Source organism: Electrophorus electricus, chromosome 10 (genome assembly GCF_041902795.1).
Source record: "Electrophorus electricus isolate QZ-2024a chromosome 10, ASM4190279v1, whole genome shotgun sequence".
Lineage (NCBI taxonomy): Eukaryota > Metazoa > Chordata > Actinopteri > Gymnotiformes > Gymnotidae > Electrophorus > Electrophorus electricus.
The window spans coordinates 14,225,100-14,246,188 of record NC_137506.1 but is presented as its reverse complement, the minus strand read 5'-3'; the positions used below and the strand labels follow the sequence as shown (position 1 = coordinate 14,246,188).

The following is a 21,089-nucleotide window of genomic DNA, read 5'->3' as shown; positions in this document are numbered from 1 at the left end:
GCAGGAGGAACAGAACATCAAATCCGCTCTCAAAAAGTATAGCGTGTGTAGGGAGCAGGTACACGAAGACGTCGTGGACTACTGGAATCTGCAGGAAAACCTGAACCCTGGTGATCAGGTCATATGGGAAACCTCTTCGACACCTGCACTGATCCTTCACCTGAGAAAAAAAGAGTGCTGAGGATGGAGTTGATCACATTGTTCTGTAATACCCTTGAAAATAGAGTCAGAACAGTAAACGTTACCGATAGGATCTGTATGTAATTATATGTATATAATTTTTTATGTATATAATCTTTTGCTGAAAAGATGCTAATAAAACCATAATCCATTCTAGCACTCTCCTCATTGTGTTTCAATCATTTCACCATGACTGATCATCTGCTGAAAAATATTTACTATACTCCCTCAAACCCCAGATCCTATGGAGGAGTCGAGAGTCTGCAAAGGTCCGTGGTGGATGAAATCGGTAAAAGGGTTGATGCTTACACACTACATAAACCATTCTCTGTGAAATTGAAAAGAAACAAAGTCATTGTAAAAAACATAGATGAACAATGGCAGGCCGATTTGTTGGACATGACCAGCATAGCGGAACATAACTGGAACATGAAATTTATGCTAACGTGTATAGATATACTTTCCAAGTATGCTTGGATACGCATGATGAAAAACAAGACCAGTGCCGAGGCCTTTGTTTTGATTCTAAAAGAAGGCAGAGTTCCTAAAAAACTTCAGACTGATGAAGGGAAATAATTTTTAAATAAGTTTCAAAACATTCATGAAAATACATAACATCAATCACTTTGCTACTGGAACAGGACAAAAAGCATCAGTGTGTGAACAGTTCAACAGGACATTGAAAACCAGAATGTGGAGATACTTCACAGCTATCAATACGAGAAAATACATCGATGTGGTACAGAACTTTGTTCATGCTTATAACAACAGCTATCACAGCAGCATTAAAATGAAACCCATTGAAGTGAATGAAGGAAATTCCTTCAAGGTGTTTAAAACCTTGTATGGGTTGTTTCAATGGAAAAAGGTGGAAAAACTAAGATTGAAGTTTAGAGTCGGTGAGACGGTGACAATTTGATAAAGGGTACGGGCAGAACTTTATGGATGAATATTTTACCATTTCTGAATGTCTAAGGAGACACCCTCCCATATACAAATTATGGGATTTCAATGAGGAAAATATACATAGGACCTTTTATGAACAGGAGCTGCATCATAGTGGGAGCTGATTATAGTGGGAAAAGATAAAGCCATTAAAATAGAAAAGATTCTATCTGAAAAAACTAGGAACCGAAAAAAGATTTGCTTGATCAAGTGGATTGGATGGCCCGATAAGTTTTACTTCTGGATTCCGGCGGAGGACGTTCTTAACGTTGTAAAAGATTAAAAGGGGGTGCTAAAATCAAATTGAAATTATAATCCGGTCACCATGGAAAAGAACGGATTCTATGTAACTCTACCATGCAATGCCTCCAAAGACATGTACCTCGATAATAAGATTTCGTGCTACACAACCAAATTTTTGGAGCCTATAAATTTGGTGGGGGGCTGGGAGGTCACACTCACCGAGGTACAATAGCCGCACACATGGTATTCGCTGAACATGACATTCGTCGGACATGAAAAGTATCTTTTTAGTTAAACTCTGCAGAAGGAGAAGATGGTGTGGTATTCACATGTATTCGGAACCATGGGTATTATAATAGTATAGAACATCTGGTTAACCCCTATACACACCAACGCCCCTAGCGGGCTCATGGGTAGGTCCAAACAGGCATGCTCAAATAAATTACTTAATAACACTGAATATTCTTAAAGTAAAGTACATTTATCAACATAACATTTCTTAGGACTAATACAAGTATCTGCTTACTGATTTTCAGCCGTGCAATGCATCCGTTTGCCAGAAATTGCATGCTGAAGACATTGTGTTTTTTGGGTAAAATTTCCACAAAAATGTGCCTGCCCTTTTAAGTTGCCTTTTAAGACATTCTTCCGGTATAAGATCAGATTTTGTTAAGTTCAGATTTTGTCATAGAAAATTCAATTACCATCAAAACAACTGTGTGACATGTTTAAATGGTATACAGAGTGTTGGTAAAGTTCTTTTAATTGCGTGCTCACTTCTTTGCGTAAAAGCGACGTTTTTCTTTCGGTTCGGTTCCTTCGGAACAAACCCAAACTACACAAGCCTTTGGTTAACTGAAACACTACTGCACACTACTGACATTAAAGTGTTCCTGAATAGAGCATTAGACCCCCCGTTTCTATTTTATATTGATTTTTATTGGCCATGGCAGCGCCATTGTCTTGGAGTGACAGCAATTCACACCTATGTGTCCAGGCGTTTCCAAGAGTTTCCAGAGCAAGCTGCTTGATTGACAGCAGTTTCATCAAATAGAGGAGGCTTAGATGAAAACGTAGACCCCTCACTTACCTTATTTAGTCATCCCTTTAATGCTTAAAGGTATGCACATTGTGTACTGTCAGTGCTTCAGTGTTGTTAGCAGATAGCCTAGCGCATGGGTTTGACGTACAACTGTAAGAATGATTTGATCGCCAATACTTTTGGACATCATGGAAAGGAAGAGGCTTAGTTTAACTGAAGTTTATGTGGAGTTGTTTGGGTGCTGCTAGCATGGACTAGCATGGCTGCTAGCATGGACTAGCTTCGAGGTTTGCATAGCAAATCACTGGATGTTTCCATTCACTGCTGGAAAAATTCGTAATCCTATTACAAATTGTAAGTATAAATGAGAAAGTATACTACTTCTTTACAATATTACAGCATTTACAATATTTTCCACAGCATTTACAGTATTAGCTACAGTATTTTCCCCTAATGATGCTAACAATGATGCTATGAAGCTAATATTGTTGTGGAACTTACTAAAGTAACTTACTGTGATGTTTTATCAAAAAGAAACATGAAAACTTGATGTATAGTGATTGATGACTTTGTCTGCATTTGGAGAGGTTTTTGACTAGGAAGACTAGGACACTTACTGGAAAACATTGTGTAGCTACTTAGTCATTTCATGTATATGCTCAAAACTGTTCAGTTTATTAGACAAGACCCTGGTGAATCAGGAAATGTAGAGCATGAGTGAAGCTGAATCACCAGCATCAATAGACACGTTACACCAAAAAAATCAAAGGCGTTTTATGTTGGGTTTTTTTACATTTTCTTCTGTATTAGATGAGCTCAAATGGAACCTAAATGATGGACAAATAAGCCTGGGTGTAAATGGATGTCTAGTCCCAAGAGTCTACTTCAATTTGAATACTGAATAATCATTGTGCCATGTGTACAATTTCAGATATCTAGTGTTAAACTCCAATGAGTTTTTCCTACTGTCACCCTTGCCAGTGTCATTTGGCTTATTTATCAGTTGTCACAAGGTGTTAACGTTATTATGCACATGTATATAAAATGTGTATATACTGTATATACATAAATATTTATATTGCATTATTCTCTGCACCTTACATGTTATTTGCAGTTTGGATTGGATTATAAAGTGAATTTCATTGGTGAGTACTATATTTTTTGGTGACAAAGTATAATCTAATCTTTACAAAGCAGTGACCAGAAAGGAAGAGCTGGATGAGGCTTTGGTCCCCATGATAGTTAGAGACACACAGCCATTTAGCATAGTTGAGGATAAAAGCTTCAGGGACTTGGTAGCAAAATTGGATTCAACTTATATTCTCCCAACTAGGAAGGTATGTGTGGTGACATGGATACATTATGAGAGTAGTATTAAAAAAATATATAATTATTTTCTTCCTTCCCTTTAGACTGCAAAGGCCATGGTTGAGGCCAAATGTCAACAAGAGAAAGAGAAGGCCAAAGCTGAGGTCCAGAAAGTTCCTGCAATGAGTTTGACAGAAGACATGTTGACATCTCTTAATGTGGATGCCTTCTTGGCTGTGACCTGCTATTTTATAGATGACAACACATTTCTGAAGTCTACACTACTTGGTGTTGTGAAATTCCTGCGGGCGCATACGGCTGAAAATTTGGCCTGTGTGAAATCCTCTCTTATGGAAGAATGGGGAATAAAATAAAGTCACATGTCTGGTTACTGATGGCACATCTAATAGGACTGCCTGTGGCAAATAGCTGAAGCTGCCTCATGCGCTCTGCATTGCTCACACCCTGAATAAAGTTGTTAAAAAGGCTCTTGAAATAACCCCAGTGCTATCTGACATTTGTAGAACGTCAAGGAAGCTGGTGGGCTATTTTAGAAGCAGCACAACTGCCAAAGCTAGTAACATTATTTTCACATTGTTTACATATTGTTTTATATTGCTACATGTGTAACGTTTACTGTTTTATTGTTAAAGGAGATGTTGGACCTCGCTCAAGAGGATATGGGAAAATTAAAAAAAAGAAACTGAGGTTGAAACAAGGTGTTGGAGCGATTAATAGAACTCAGGGAGCCTGTGGGGGCAGATTTGGCGGGTTTACAAACTGACATTCCTGCGCTGACCTCTGATGTGTACAGTAATGTTTGTGGGTGCCTGTCTATACTGTATTCTTTTCACAAGGCAACTGTGGAGCTGTCAGAAGAGAAAAAGGTATCTGGTTCAAAGTGGTGCCATTATTGAAAATGGTTTAAAAAATCTTCCAGGAAGAAGCACATGGCCCATATGGAGATCAAACCCCTGACATTGGCATTATTATGTCTGATTCTGTGAGCCAAGGAATATAAACCTTTTAGGGACATATTTAAAATATCAGATTTTCTGCCTGAGCACAGAGTGGGCATTTGTTTCTAGCTTTAACCATACCTCCTCTTTCTTTGGAAATCTGGCTCATTGCTGCATGAAAAAGCAGAAATATTTTGAGCAATTTTTTGTCTGGGTCTAAGGGGCAATTTAATCAAACCAAAAGATGCTATTTTAGCTAGTTTGTCAAATGAACATGTCAAACCTACAGAGACAATGTGTCTAGCTACAGAGCTCTGCAAGGTTTAATTCTTGGAAGTATTTGAAGCCATAGAAAGTAATTCTGTAAGCATTGCTTAACTCATTAAAAAGAGACAGTTAGAGCCAATGGCTGCCAGATCTAACATAGCTCACATTTTATACTGTTTGCATAGCATATCAGAATCTGCAAGAACTATTCCTGTCATTTCAGGGATAAGCTTTTTTGACTTCACAGCTAGATGAAATATTTAGGGTGGATGCAGGATTTGGTATGATCTCCTAGAGAATTGCCATTCCACTGTGTCTTCAGCTTTTGTCCGATCTGCAAACAAGTCCCACTCTAGGAGAACTAGCTCAAGTGGTAGAGTGCTCTTTTAGTATTTGAGTGTTAGTGTGATTGATGCTCACATTCTCAAGTCTAGAATTTGTAGTTTTTTTTTTATGATGAAATCATTTCTGATAGCAAATGTTTTTGGGACCTGCTGCTGATATGCTTATGCCATGCACACATTACGTGACTTTTGAAGTTTTCAAATTGATGTATGGCTCACACTGCACAACTCTATGTCTTGGAATCTGGAGTGCTTAATTTGTGGTATCTCAGTGGCAGGCATAATCATATCCCAACACATTTCAGACTAAAGGATTTGAACTCCCTGGCACTGCCAGACACCTAACTTGCTATAATTTGATGGGGAGGATGCAGGTCATCTGCATGCCTCTGGAATGGCTTCCTTGACCAATTCACACAGCGATCGAGAGCCTTACACTAATGCCAGAGTCCCTCTGATTTCATACTTTTCTCCGCAATGTCCAAAATTTGTAAACAAGCACAAATCCATGGGTAAGGTTGTGTAATAAAGAACATAATCTCACTTTCCTGTACTTGGAACATGTCTTAGCAGATTGTGGTTTACAAGCAATGTTATAAGCAACACAAGTTCAAACAGGTGCCCTTTTTGCAACAGGTGGTTTGTTGACAAGGGGTCATTCATCAGCCAAAACTCACATGGCCCATATGGGGATCGAACCCATGACCTTGGCGTTATTAGCACCACGCTCTGACCAACTGAGCTAATTGGCCTTTCTTAGTTTATTTCCCAGTTCTCGGTGCAGCTGTGAAGGGAACCTTTCTATGAAATTGTAGACTTGGTGTCAACAAGATTACGGCCACTTTTCGACCGAGCATAGGTGAAAGTTGACACATATTGTTCCCTCTGACAAATGGTTATTCTGCAGCCAACTTTTGAATTAAACTTCAAAAGCAAATGTGCAGAAGCTTTTGTTAAAGAGCAATTCATTGCAGTTGTACACAGTGACGAAATCATCAATTGCAAAGTCCACTGAGCTTTATTGCTGCGAGTTACATAGTGCTGTCTATTACACCATGAAATCTGCCATAACAACAAAAATGTCATGTCTGATTCTGTGAGCCAAGGAATATAAACCTTTTAGGGACATATTTAAAATATCAGATTTTCTGCCTGAGCACAGAGTGGGCATTTGTTTCTAGCTTTAACCATACCTCCTCTTTCTTTGGAAATCTGGCTCATTGCTGCATGAAAAAGCAGAAAGATTTTGAGCAATTTTTTGTCTGGGTCTAAGGGGCAATTTAATCAAACCAAAAGATGCTATTTTAGCTAGTTTGTCAAATGAACATGTCAAACCTACAGAGACAATGTGTCTAGCTACAGAACTCTGCAAGGTTTAATTCTTGGAAGTATTTGAAGCCATAGAAAGTAATTCTGTAAGCATTGCTTAACTCATTAAAAAGAGACAGTTAGAGCCAATGGCTGCCAGATCTAACATAGCTCACATTTTATACTGTTTGCATAGCATATCAGAATCTGCAAGAACTATTCCTGCCATTTCAGGAATAAGCTTTTTTGACTTCACAGCTAGATGAAATATTTAGGGTGGATGCAGGATTTGGTATGATCTCCTAGAGAATTGCCATTCCACTGTGTCTTCAGCTTTTGTCCGATCTGCAAACAAGTCCCACTCTAGGAGAACTAGCTCAAGTGGTAGAGTGCTCTTTTAGTATGTGAATGTTAGTGGGATTAATGCTCACATTCTCAAGTCTAGAATTTGTAGGTTTTTTTTAATGATGAAATCATTTCTGATAGCAAATGTTTTTGGGACCTGCTGCTGATATGCTTATGCCATGCACACATTACGTGACTTTTGAAGTTTTCAAATTGATGTATGGCTCACACTGCACAACTCTATGTCTTGGAATCTGGAGTCCTTAATTTGTGGTATCTCAGTGGCAGACATAATCAGTGATAAACCACTGATATGTCAACTGGTCTTAACACAAACCAGATTTAACTTTCTCTGTGGAGACTGTGTCTAACTTAAACCTTTCCTTCAAATAGAAGAGATCCTTGTTGCAGAGGTAATGTTTTTACCTTTATATGGTTTTCCCACTCATAGTCAGGCAACACACACAAATGCAAACCTCTCTCAGACTCTCCCACACACATCCAGAGCAGACATTAATATCTGACAATGTATATTTTACAGCACACTGCTGGCCATCTGAACACATGATGGATAGATATGGTATAGACTGTAGATATGGTATTATACAAAATGGATCTGTACATTCTGTAGATTGTGTACATATATTGTGTACATATATACCCAACCATATACATTGTACATTGTGTATATAATCATAATATACATATATTGTTATTATATTTTTGTACATACATATAATATATATATATATATATATATATATATATATATATATATATATATATATATATTTTTTTTTTTTTTTTTTTTTTTTTTTTTTTTTTTTTCTCTATGCAACCCTGGTTCTCTTCCTCAGTTTGGACAGAGCACCCTCCACCATTTCACTGCGTGTTATACTGTGTATGACTATGTATGTGACGAATAAACCGAACTTGAACTTGAACTTGATATGATTCTAATCTGCACTATTCATCTAACACATTCATAGTTATTCATCTGAACACATGATGTTTCTGTCTCTGTACCGCTATTAGTTATGCAATGGTGCCTCAATACTAGCAGTAACTGAACAGGGTTCTGTATAAATATGATCTTTATAACAGCTGCCATAACAGCAAAAATGTAATGTCTGATTCTGTGAACCAAGGAATTATTATTGATATTGTGAATATTTAATAACCTCCAATGCCAGCAGATTAAATTTTCACAATATTGTGAAAATTGTAAAGGATACTTTATTCATGTCCTCATTGCTAAAGATTGTATCGCTTTATCACAGAGATAAGCTAGTTAGCAGTTGGGGTCAGCAAGTGTCAAGTGTCAGCAAGTGTCAAATTCGGGGCTATAAACCATTCCTTGTGGAACCATTTCATTGTTCAGCTTTAAACTTTGATCGTTTAGGTGCTGGTACTTTGTTAGCTAGCTAACTGTTCAGCAATAGAAAACCTACTTTTGTATGATTTAGAGACCCAAATTTACAAACCTGTGGGTTTTCAAATTTATCGTTCTCTCTAAATAAGCAAAATGAGTTAAGCCATTACTACAGCTATTGGACTGTTTGAACTATAATATTCGACTGTTCATTTATTGTTAATTAGATTAAATTAACTTTCATAAACGTTCTGTATTAATAGAATGTAGTTTTTGGCTGTGATTCATTACATTTTGGGAATTGTGAAAACAAACTGGATGATACTTCTAAAAGTAATTGTGTTTGCAGTTTATTTGCACAGTTACATGAACAACACTGGTAGCATAATCAACAGGCTTGATGGTTTTCCAGTGCACGACACTGTGATACCAGGGCTGGCCCAAGCCTGTGTGGGGCCCTATGAAGAAATCTGAGCTGCCACTGACATAACATAGATAAAAAAACAAATAGAAATAAATACATGGTCTTTGGCACCCTCTTGGTGGCCTTAGCAGGCTCTCATTTTGCTTATATGGCGGGACAATTGTTCTGCTGTTATCCTATCTATCGGGCAGTCCTACCTAGATTTAATGCACTTATGTACATTACCCTTAGTCCAGGTTTCTGGTGTTTATTTTAGATGCATTTTTGGTTGTATATATTATAATTAGGCTACTGTGAACAATTGTATACCATATAGCTACAGCACTTGTACTTCACACACATGTAGTAATCGGATCTAGAAAGTTGCCAACCCTATTAAAATATTAGGATTATAGTATAATATTTGAATTAAACAGACAAAGCGTTAATCACAATCATTTGCATGATGATTAAATCTTGAACCAAAAATGTATCAGAGAGCTCTAGTGTTTTTTAGAGACACAGACCCAATAAAACTGTGCTTGACCATTTCTTGCCCTCTATATCATTCTCTGCAGTTTACAGAGAAAGACCTGACACTGGGTAATGCCGTTGTCTATTCGAAGGCCAAAACAACAACAATCTTGGTTATCAAAGACTCACTCCACCCTGACCACAGCCTCTTCTTTTAGAAGCCATGAGAAAACCACCATCGCAGCTTGAGAGCACAAATCTAGCCTCTTAAGAGGTGTTATGTTCCACAGGCAGTTCGATATCTCAATGCGGTCCACATGAAAGCAATTTTCTTTCCATGAGTGCAAATTGCACTTTTAATGCCTGATATTTCAGCCACTCATTTCTCTCACTACATGACAAAACTCTCGAAACTTTTCTCCAAAAGCACTGAATGTTATTCTAACCATTTATGGCCTTTCTCCATTCATGTACACAAAGTCCAGTATGATTCCAAATGTCATCAAAAGATATATCTGTTTGTAGCTGAACAACTTATACGATGCGATCTTTCTTCTTTGTGTCAAATGAACTTAACAATTGAAACATCCAAAACTGGCTGTGTTTCTTGCCAACATACTGGTGTTTGGACATGTGGGATTACTTGCACGTCACTTTCAATAGCTCAGTTGGTAGAGTAGAAGTTAAAACTGTCATCCTTAGGCTGTCGGTTCAACTCTGACTCCCACAAACTTTATGTTTTAATGCAGAATCTGTCATTTTATATGAGCAAAAAAGAGGTTTTTCCCTGACCAGGAATCGATCCTTGGCCGCGGCGGTGAGAGCGCCGAATCCTAACCACCAGACAACCAGGGACAAAGCCACAGTGATTACCTCACATGACCATTTTCAAAGTCTGCACTCCTACTTTTCTGACAATGTTTGGATGCATACTGGAATTAGTATGCATGAGTGGAAATAGGCCATAAAGCGAGTTATTCATCTTTCTCTTTGTTCTACAAAAAAATGAAGTTTGCAAGAGTCAGGGCTCTTTTTTACCATCTGGTGTCACTAACACATGGAAAGAGCTGTTATAGTATTCCCCATTTGTCCCCTTAATGTTTCTGACATTTTAGCCACTCATTTCTCTCTCTACATGAAAACATTCTAGAACATTTTCTCCAAAAAGTAACGAATGTTATTCTAAGTACTCGGAAAATAGTATTTTCCTCCCCCTTCTGACGCGTGAACTTATAGACGCCCTTGATTGCACGGTGTCTCTGTAATTAACAAGGGAGAGAGCGTATGCCACTCTCTCTCTCCCTAAGAGTACAGCCAATTATGCTCCTTTAGACTCCCAGCCACAAATGGCTGTGACACCATCAGTTTCAAAGTTAAACACAACTCCTATAGTACTAATAAAAGCTTCACACTCACCTCAGCTGGGACATGGCAGACACTGAAGGAAACTCCTCACTTCACTCTCTTCATCTGACCAGTCATTAAGCTCCACTGCTTTCTTCACTGTTTGGAGTTTCAGCACTTCTAGGAAGAGGGAGGTCTTTCTCTCTGAGGTCTATGTACCAGACTGCAGATGCTGACTGGTAAACTGGCTGTAATGCTGGAAGGACACTCCTGCCTGTTTGAGTCTCAGAGTCCTTCACATGAGAGTACAGATCCAGCAGGAAAACTTGTTCATCATATGCATATGACATCAGTTTCTTTATAGGTCTGTTAATAGTCTCTCTCTGATGAATAGCTGGTTGCAGACTGAGGTTCAGCAGAAATAATTTTTTTTTTAATTTTTCCACTTATAGGAACCTGTCTGATCCTGTGTTGAATCAAACCTACAAACACAACAACTCATTTTTTAAATTTGTTTCATTTAAGTTTAATTCAAAATAGCTTTATAGTCAAGACTATCCTGTATAATATTGTGGACTCATTAAAAGGCAGGTTTAAAGTTTAATGCAAAGAAACAGCAAAGATAATTTGAAGATGCCATTTATCAAAACACTGGATATAGTGATTTGTAATATTAGAATAGAATCCCTTTATTTACTAAAGGTACACAGAAACTTACTGTATGTAAGAGTGCAAGAGTTCAAAGCAGTATTAGTGCAGATAAAAACAACTACAGTGCCATTGCAGCTTTTAATGCTGTTTCAGTATCAGGGTCTTCAGGAAGGCTCCACCTGGCAACCCTGAAGTGCCTTGCTATGCTTAAAACTGCACACACACACACACACACACACACACAAACACACACACACACACACACACACACACAAACAAACACAAACACTCAACAAGGTGAGTTCTGCTTATTTGTTATTGGAGATTTGTTAAGAAGGCTGATCGCCATTTAAAATTAGATTTCACACACTGTAATTGTTACACTGGTGAGTTTGAGGTAGAGATGCACTTTCATTAATACTGCTTACACTGTGTTTCTTTACAACATGCATGGATGTGTTGAAGCATGTCATATGCATGGAACACTACTACTCAGAGCATTGGAACGTTGAAAACAGAAGCTATCTGGCTCACACAATGCTTTAAATGTGCCAAGGGAAATTCCAAGTGTGGCCATTCTTGAGTGGAGTGGAAGATAAATATGTTTTTTTGTATTTCAAAGCAGCTGTAAGAGTATAACAGGCAGTTTAGAACATGTCAGTCCCTCCATGTAATTTGAGAGAAAATATCCTATGAAGATTGGACCAAGATTCCTGCAGAGTATTTTCAGCACATAGTGGAAACTATGCCAGAAAGAATTGCCGCAGTTCTGGAGGCCAAAGAAGGTCCAACATGCTACTAAATGGGTGTACTTAAGCCCACTGTGTCCTATAATAGGATGTTGCTGGAATGTATGTGGATGTTGTTGGAATGGCCGCAGAGTTGCGGCAGCAGTACAGGTAGTCTGTAATCCTTTCCCCCATCCGAGTGAGTTTGCCCTATTACACGGGGTCGAGTTATGATGTGAATGTTTAATTACACAGGATGGATTGTGGGCGACGGAACCGAACAGCCTTCAGGATTCAAATAGAGAAAGGTGAAACTTCTCCAGCCTTTGAGTTAATCACAGGACTATTGCATAGCAATTAGGGATAACAGAACAGCTTTCGGGGGGTTTGGGTGGGTTGCCTTATCCGCTCCTTTAGCAGAGTAGTCACAATTCAAATTTCCCTTGTTCCATTGTTTACAAGGCATTATACATGTGGTTTATTTATAGTGCACGGAGTAATAAGCAGCAAGTCTGGTCTGTCTGCTTTGGAAGAGAAACATTTGGCCAAAAGAGCAAGACACAGCCAGGAGGATGATTGGTAAGAGCACATCATAATATGCACCTTAAAGCTGTGCTCTACAGCTAGGTCCTGTTTCATGACTGCATATATAAATTTACTACTGACATTGCCATTTGTATCTGGCCATTTACAGTGCACTCTAGCTCAATGCAGCACTTGAAGCTGATTTTCCATTGTGTAGTTATATGTTCAAGAGATGTTTGACCCGGTCAGGGTAACACACTTTAGTGAGGGCAGCAGTATCCTAGAGGACACTACAGACAGTGACGGAGACATCTCAGAGCGCGAGGTGAGAGGTTGAGTTTTTTGTTACTCTCTCTACGACATACTTTTCATGCCAGGTACTATTGTCCAGTTCAGCCCAATTTAATTTACTGCCTTGTATTATCATATATAAATTGCTGAACATCTTATCACTCAGTTTCAAACATCCCCTCAGCTGTTTTAAGCCATTTCGGTTATTCAGAAGTACTGCTAAATGGATGTGGTGGGAAAATGAGAGCACATCAAACACAGACAGCTTTATGCATTGAGTAGTAAAGAGTAAAAGTTTATTGAGTTCTGTCCCCTGTATAACAGAGTAAGAGGACTGACGCGCAGTACGGTCCCCCTCCCCTTATACAGAGAACAGAAGAAAGAGGAAAAAAAGAAAAACGACTCCTACAGAGTATCTGATAATTCATGTTTTGGTTAGCCTGAGCGCTGAAGGCTTCTTCTATCTCTGTGGTTAGAACGGTATGTGAGCAGCTGGTGTCCCTGACTCACATGCTTATCTGCAGACTGTTATGCTGTGACTATAGAAACATAAAGCAAAGTAAAATAAAGCAAAGTAAATTTCCACAAAATGAAGTAAGGGAAATTTCCACAACATTTCCCCCCTTTATTCTATATCACACATTATCACACATTTATTCAGCAAATAGCACTACGAAGTCTTCATGTGGATCACCAGCACCGCCCATCTTGGGGAGCAGAATGTCTTCACAGATCTGGGGTTGGTCATTGGCATGGCCGCTGAGCGCTGGCATGGTGAACACACTAGAAAGACGTCTGACACGCAATGACAAAAAAGGAGGTAAACACAGAAGAAGAAGAAAAAGAAGAAGAATGGGTAGCAGAATGGGCAACGCTACAGCCGCTACTGGAACTGTAGGCTGCGGAGTGAAGGCAGATCACATATGATTCATATAATCAGTAATATTAGCGCTGAGATCTGGAATGTAAAAACAGCAGGAAGTGTTAATCATTTTGCACACTCCTCCTTCCTTCATGGTTAGGAGATCTAAAACCATTCTATGTTGAAGCACTACTGCCCTTATCACTTGTTGTTCTATCTTTAAGGTGTCATTAACTACTTGCATTAACTGATAAGCTAAGCCATTGATCTTTTGCAGGTCTGCTACTGTGCCACCGCCCAGGAAAAGGGACCAACCAATGGTTTCACCCGGAGTGGTCCATGGGTCCCTCAGAATTCTACCACAATAGTCTGTGCTGGTTATGTCTCTCCTCACCCTGTGCTGCTTGGCATGGGGAAGTGTATACACCTGCGTCCTTGGGCGCACTACTGCTGGATAACAACAACCAGTCCAGTTCTGTGGCAATTCACCATAGACCACCGAACCACCGACCCACATTACATTCCAATACCCCTGCAGGGTTGTCATGGAGCAATTCCACAGGGAACTGCTATTGGAGTCACTGCAAGTGCCATTGCTGTGCACCTGCACATAGTTGACACATCTGGACCAGCCTTCCGGCACCTGCTGCTTCATCTGCTATACAAATATCTCACCCTTACTAGCTGCCACATGCAGCATCATTTTCGGTGGTGCGGGGTTAGTGGGACTGGGACAGTTTGAGGTCTGGTTAATAACCTGGCACATAGAGATTGTCATATTCACTTCTCCTACGTCTGCGTTTTTCAGAGGGATTACAGTCCTTGGAACACTGGTGTGCTGGCACACCAGGCACTCTTGCTTGATATGTTGGGCATGCACAATGGCTGACATACACGCTGTATTTTGTTGGCATTTAGCTGCTAATCCTTCTGCCTCAGTGGCGTTGGGACCCTGAAATGGTAACAAGTCTTCTAATAAGTCATGGGATTCTTCATCCATATTAATATGCAGTCTATGTTCTGACTGTGTTAGCTGTGTCTGATTTTCTCTACCGTCTCTTGACGGTTCCGAGTGTCGAAAGGGTAGGCCTTGGCTTTAACACCCTACTCAACACAGTTCCGACCTAGTCTGTTTGGGTGCTGCTGCTTGGAGTTGGGGCTGGTGTCGGAGCCTTCTTACAGTGTGTGTGATGTACCCAGGTTCCTTGTCCTTCTATTTTGGCAGCAGTGTGGGTTGTTAACAGGAGGTTCTAGTTATCTCCACCTGGTGCGCTCGGTGGCGGTAGCCCCTGACTGAATTTCCCGTAATGTGGCCTGCGGGGTAGCAGCGGTTTCCTGTATTGCTTGCACAGCGGTTTTAGTTGCAGCTGCCTTTGCTACTCTATCTGCAAAATTATTCCCCTTGCTGATTTGGTCTTCTGTAGTGCTATGAGCTGCACACTTAACAACTGCAATTGTCTTTGGCAGCGAAATGGCTTCTAGCAAGATGGTGATGTCTAACATATTTACCCGAGCTTGTCAGGAATTGCCTATGTTTCCATATGGCTCCAAAATCATTAACAGTTTTGTCTGCAGCTAGTTTGCATGCTTCCGTCAGTGCTACTAGTTCAGCAGCCTGCGCTGAATAGGAGGATGGTAATACTTCTGTTTTCATGATCTGTTACTACCGCGTATGCTGCCCTATTGACCCCTGTGTCGTCCCTGCTTGCTGACCCATCCACATAGAGGCATAGGTCTGGGTTACTTATGGCTTCTTCAAAGAGATCAACCCGCGGTATATATACTTCAGCTAAGACTGCTGTGCAGTCTTGTGGATCTCCATCCTCCTCCGTAGGAAGGAGTGTAGCTGGGTTCAGTGTTATACACCTTTTGACAGTTATATTAGGCATATCTAAGAGGGTGGTGTGGTATCTCAGCTACCACTGGGCTGATAAGTGTGACACTCTTTGGTCCTGCAGTATTCGGTGTACTGCGTGTGGGACTAAAACAGTAAGAGGGGAGTATGCCACTATGGTTTAGGTAGCGAAATTATGGCTTGTGGTCGGTTTTGAGACAGCTTGTCTGTATTTCCCTTAATGATATGCCCCAAGAACGTCACTTCCTCCTTACAATTCTGTAATTTTGCTCTACTAGGTTAGTTACATGTATGTTACATCTGAAATATTTCCATGAGCTTTTACGCAACATACTAAACAAAGGTTAGGAACAGGCTAAATCAAATCAGGCTAACTCTCAGCAGGTCAAAAGTACTTCAGACTGCAAACTATGATCTAGTATTTTATCAAATTTTATCATAATTGTAACGCAGGGAGGCTTGGCAGGATACAAAAGAGGAGCAGTGATGCATACAACGATGTTTATTTACTGACATGGAAGACAACGTAGCACTAAGGCTATCGTGGGATCAAACACTGAAAACGTTAACGTTTACACAAAGGACTTATATACGCAAACATTAACAACACATCGAAGAGCAGGCGTGAAACACAAGGGAGCGTGGCCACACGGATGAACACACACACACACACACACACACACACACACACACACACACACACAAGGGGAGACGTTTGGGCGGAGGGGCCGTACCGTGACAAGAATATGTTCACACATGCTCACTCGCTCACGCTCTCTCTCTCTCTCTCTCTCTCTCTCTCTCTCTCTCTCTCTCTCTCTCTCTCTCTCTCTCTCTCTCCCCATCCTTTCAGCCTTTGGGTTTCAATAATACCCCCAGGGCAGACAGAGCTACTATTCAAGCAATGTAATATTCTGTAATATTCTGCTCTGGCTCCTCCTACCTCTGCAATGACATCCTCAACTTTTATTTCAGTGGGTGTTGCATAGCCACTCATAAATATAAATATGCCCCTGCCTGAGCTCCTGAAATTACTACAGCCTATTAAAAAAAACCCTAATGAATGAGCTTTTACGTAACATACTAAACAAAGGTTAAGAACAAGCTAAATCAAATCAGGCTAACTCTCAGCAGGTCAGAAGTACTTCAGACTGCAAACCATGACCTAGTATTTTGTCAAACATGTTTGTTATTACATTATCAGTGACTTAGCCTTGTTAAAGTAGATGAGGGCTTGTGCTCGTGAGAGAGTGACAATAAGCAGCAGCATAACCTTGTAGAGCAGCACCTGCTCCGAGTTACGCATACGCACCAACGGGTCCGTGTATCTCTGACTACAGGTGAACAAACCGGTACAGTGTGCTGGCGTAAGTGCCATTAACCACTCTAAACTGGAGTTTTGAGTGTATATACGTGGAGGAAGGACAAGTAGTTAAAGAGGATTACGTCTCCACGTGTTGTGGTTGCTGGCGGTACTGGTCAGCGCAGGGCACGTGTGGCAAAGCTGGACATACTCCTGTCCAGCGATCTGGCAATGCAAAACAGAGAGAGTGAGCTGCAACAGAGTTCCAGAGTTTTAACAAGAATTTTGAATTATTGACAACTCGCATATAAGAACAAAGTGAAAGATTTAGGATCATGCTTTTATGTTTCCAGGAGATTAACTCACCTGCCTTTCAGAGACGTGCAGAGCGGAACTTTCAAAAAGCTTATCAACGTGACGAGAATGTGAGGTTTAGGTTCATCTATAGTGTTACAGTAACAATGTGAAATATGGATATTGAGGTCAGCATCACTTAAGAGTGTATGTGTGAAACATCCTTGTAACCATAAATGTTGTGTTGTTACAAAATTAAGCAGTCCATCCAGTTTCATTTACCTGATTTATTAGCAGCCTGTGCCCACGGTCTGACTCAAGTATCTTTATTTTAATTTCCTCCATGTTGTTTATAATAGGCCTACAGTAAGAAATCCTTTTAAAGGTGATCGCCATTTCTCCCACCGTATACTGTTGAAGCATACAAGATTTTATTCAGTGAGAGATATGTCATTTATGGGGATTAGGTACAGCGCGTTTTGTTCAGGACATTCACGACGATATATGTGCTAAATGGGATTGTAAAATAAATAGCTAGCTAGCCATGTATTTAGACAGAACCTGAATTGTGTTACATGGGTATTTTTATCCCATGTTTTTAAGGCTGCGTTATGTACAGCCTAGCATAAATAAATACGCAAGAATGCAGAGCACGAATAGTCATTGCTTGCAATCACTAGACAATCACTAGCAACTACATTTGCTAATCATTTTCTCTTTAAAGTTGGTGTAAATTGGAAACTATTGCAGACGTGACGTGTGATGTCATAATGCAGCCGCATCAATTAAGCGATTATGATGTAGTCAAAGAACAGATTTTTCAAATGAACAATTTCTGTGAACCATTTTTAGTCTACAGATCACAGATAACGGTTACACCTGGATTTTCAAACTAAATTTATTATGGGTCAGTCCGGTAGTTATGATTGCAATCCAAGACGCAAGGAACATGTTCCTTCTGAGAAATATGAAAAGGAAAAGCACGGGATATTTGCTAAATATGGGAAAAAGAAAAACGAAAAAACACGAGCCCAGATCCCTGCTAGAATAGAGGATGACTTCTTTAAGGGTAAGTTCTGACCACAGCCACCACTTGGATGAACTGTGTGTGTGTGTGTTTGTCTGAGAGAGAGAGATCTACATAGAAGTGTTCTAAGTATCTTTACAACACTAATAAGACATTTTCTGTTACTTTTTAAACAGATACTAGAACAAAGTGTTTAATGAAGAATGACTTCACTATTGAGAGAACTCAATCAGCCATAGTAAGTAAAGTAGAACCAAGACAAATGATTTAAAGCCATACTGTGGCAATGGACAAAAGCCACAAAAAAATGGAAAAACAGCTATGGTGAACAGTGATGCTAATTGAATGCTTGTACTTAAGTACACTGAAATGTCTCTGAATATAAATTACAAATGCATTTCAACAAATGTTTGAGAAATTAATTAAAAACACTAATGTAAATGTATTCAGAATATATTTAGGACACATACATTTAGCATATGCAATCTTTGTCAGTTACAGGAAAAAAAAATACTGTTGGTGGGTTTTTTGTTTGTTTGTTTTACATTCTCCTTACTATAGAATTAACAGTCGACTGTTCGGTGACTTTGCATGCTGAGTTGTAACACTGATTATTAGTATAATTGTGGCAAGAATTAAAATCAACACTAGCTAAAATGACTGAATGCATTGGAATTTATTATTCCAATAGCACAATTTGAATGGGTCTACGGTACCTTAGTGTGTCAGGTCCTGTTATTTCTGTTGAACATTTGATGTTTGCGGGCACATTTTTACATCATTAGGCCTGCAGGCTATGTGATTACGGCTATGCGATAAAAATTGTATTTGTTTCCTTTCCAGTCCAATACAAATTATACATTACAAATGTATCAAAATGTAATTAAAGTCATATTTCAATTAAATGTATTTAAATACTGTTCAACAATATTTCTACTCATATCTACAGGTGGAACCTAAAGATATGAATGTCAATGAGAGGGATAAATGTATTGAGGACCTGGAAGCCATGATTGCTAGAGTGAGAAAGTCTGCAATGCAGCAGAGCAGTCCTAACACTTGTTTTCCATAAATACTAACAATGTAATTAAATATGCATTTCAAGTAGATGTAATTAAATATTGCTCAACACGGTATTTGTGTCTGCAGGTGGCCAAACTGTTAGGATTAGAAGCCGTACTTGCTCGGGAGGATATGGCTGCATAACCTCTGATGACAGCAATAAACAGCATTAAAAATACTCATTTTTCAGTCTAATCCCTGCCTATGTTGTCTGCAACACAGTCAATTAAACCATGGATAGTAATTATATCTTTTTTTTTTTGTCTCACAAACATTCTGAATGTAACATTTCCTACAGCTTTTAAGATACAATCACCATACTTGGCACCCACACTATTTTTTCCCTTCATGTCCACTTACATCTATGTGGCTTAACAATCACAATTCATTTTTACACAACCAATTTCCAATTCTATATATATCGCTCGGAATTCAACAGACACCTGACTCAAGTATTTTTATTTTAATTTCCTCCATGTTGTTTATAATAGGCCTACAGTAAGAAATCCTTTTAAAGGTGATCGCCATTTCTACCACTGTATACTGCTGAAGCATACAAGTTTTTATTCAGTGAGAGATATGTCATTTGTGGGGATTAGGTACAGCGTGTTTTGTTCAGGACATTCACGACGATATATGTTCTAAATGGGACTGTAAAATAACTAGCTAGCTAGCCATGTATTTAGACAGAACCTGAATTGTGTTACATGGGGATTTTTATCCTATGTATTTAAGGCTGCATTATGTACAGCCTAGCATAAATAAATACGCAAGAATGCAGAGCACAAATAGTCCATAGTTTATTTTCCCTTCTATATAAGCCCGCAGGTTCATAGGTGACTAGCTTTTATAATTTCATGTGTAATTTGAGCATAATGGTGGAAACTTCAAAGAACAATATGGAAAAAAAAGGAGGGTTGTTTACATAATTGCCCTTGAAAAGGTTTATAAGAATTAAACTCTTGTGTACCCCTCCGACATTCTCCGGAGGGTCCCTCAAAAGCATGTTTCTATTTAAGTTGCAATAAAGGACGGGACCAGCTATTCTCTTCAACTAATTCTGATATCAAGTGGAAACAAGTTGTCAGGTTCTGGTCCGCACCCAACCAGGAACGCACACACAGACACGTACACATATCCGCACAAATCACCTACCACGACCACTGCTCGGTTGACAATCACACACTTATCAACCATCACGATCACCTGCTACTAATTAACTCTCTCCCTATTTAAACCCCTCACGTACCATCCTCCAGTGTTTCCCATTTAGCATACTGTGGACTAAAGCTGAGCCTGTCTTCATGAGCTTCCCCACATCTGTGTTTTTAAAACTTTTTGCCAGTGCTTTGTGTGACTAATATCCTGCCTTTTTATCCCTCACTCATGTCTTGCTCAGGTGTCAATATGTCACACAACTAAATTAGTGTTCTATTATTTTCTTAGTTTGTACAAGAAGTACAAATATGTAGCTACCTAACATTTATAATGTGTGTTTTTTCTTATATTGTTAACATTAAAATGTAAAACCAAGTGAAAACATTTAAATGTAAAAACAGGTTTGACACTGCTTTGGATCTAGTGAAAATACTAGAAGCTGTCAACACCATGACCTGAGCAGACTGCATTTAACACATAGAGAGAGACAGAGACGATGTACGACAACAACCAAAGGTATTCAGATCTTAAGGGAATCCTTTTACTTAGTCTTCAATTATGCACTCCATAGATGTCATGAGGGACAGCCTCACAAGAAAGGAGGCCTGGTGCATGGCATGCAGTGGTGCCTATCATGCGAACACAGAGAGAGACAGAGACAAGGTAGCAGACAACAACCAAAGGTGTTCAACTACTGTCAGGTCTTTCTCAGTAAACTTCAGAGAATGAAGTACAGGGCAAGCACTTGAACATGCACATGTTCTTGCCTGGATACAGACACTTTGCCTCAAAGACAGTT

The 21,089-nt window shown here is 39.4% G+C and overlaps 1 long non-coding RNA gene and 1 other non-coding gene across 2 annotated transcripts; one reads left to right on the top strand and one right to left on the bottom strand.

Moving 5' to 3' along the window:
• The first annotated feature begins 2,529 nt into the window (after window positions 1-2,529).
• LOC145659491 (uncharacterized) lies at window positions 2,530-4,464 on the top strand. The gene is made up of 3 exons (XR_014125713.1): window positions 2,530-2,764; window positions 3,525-3,555; window positions 3,823-4,464. It is a non-coding gene; the product is annotated as an uncharacterized LOC145659491 (long non-coding RNA).
• Window positions 4,465-5,966: 1,502 nt separating this feature from the next.
• trnai-aau (transfer RNA isoleucine (anticodon AAU)) lies at window positions 5,967-6,040 on the bottom strand. The gene has a single exon. It is a non-coding gene; the product is annotated as a tRNA-Ile (tRNA).
• Window positions 6,041-21,089: the final 15,049 nt, after the last annotated feature.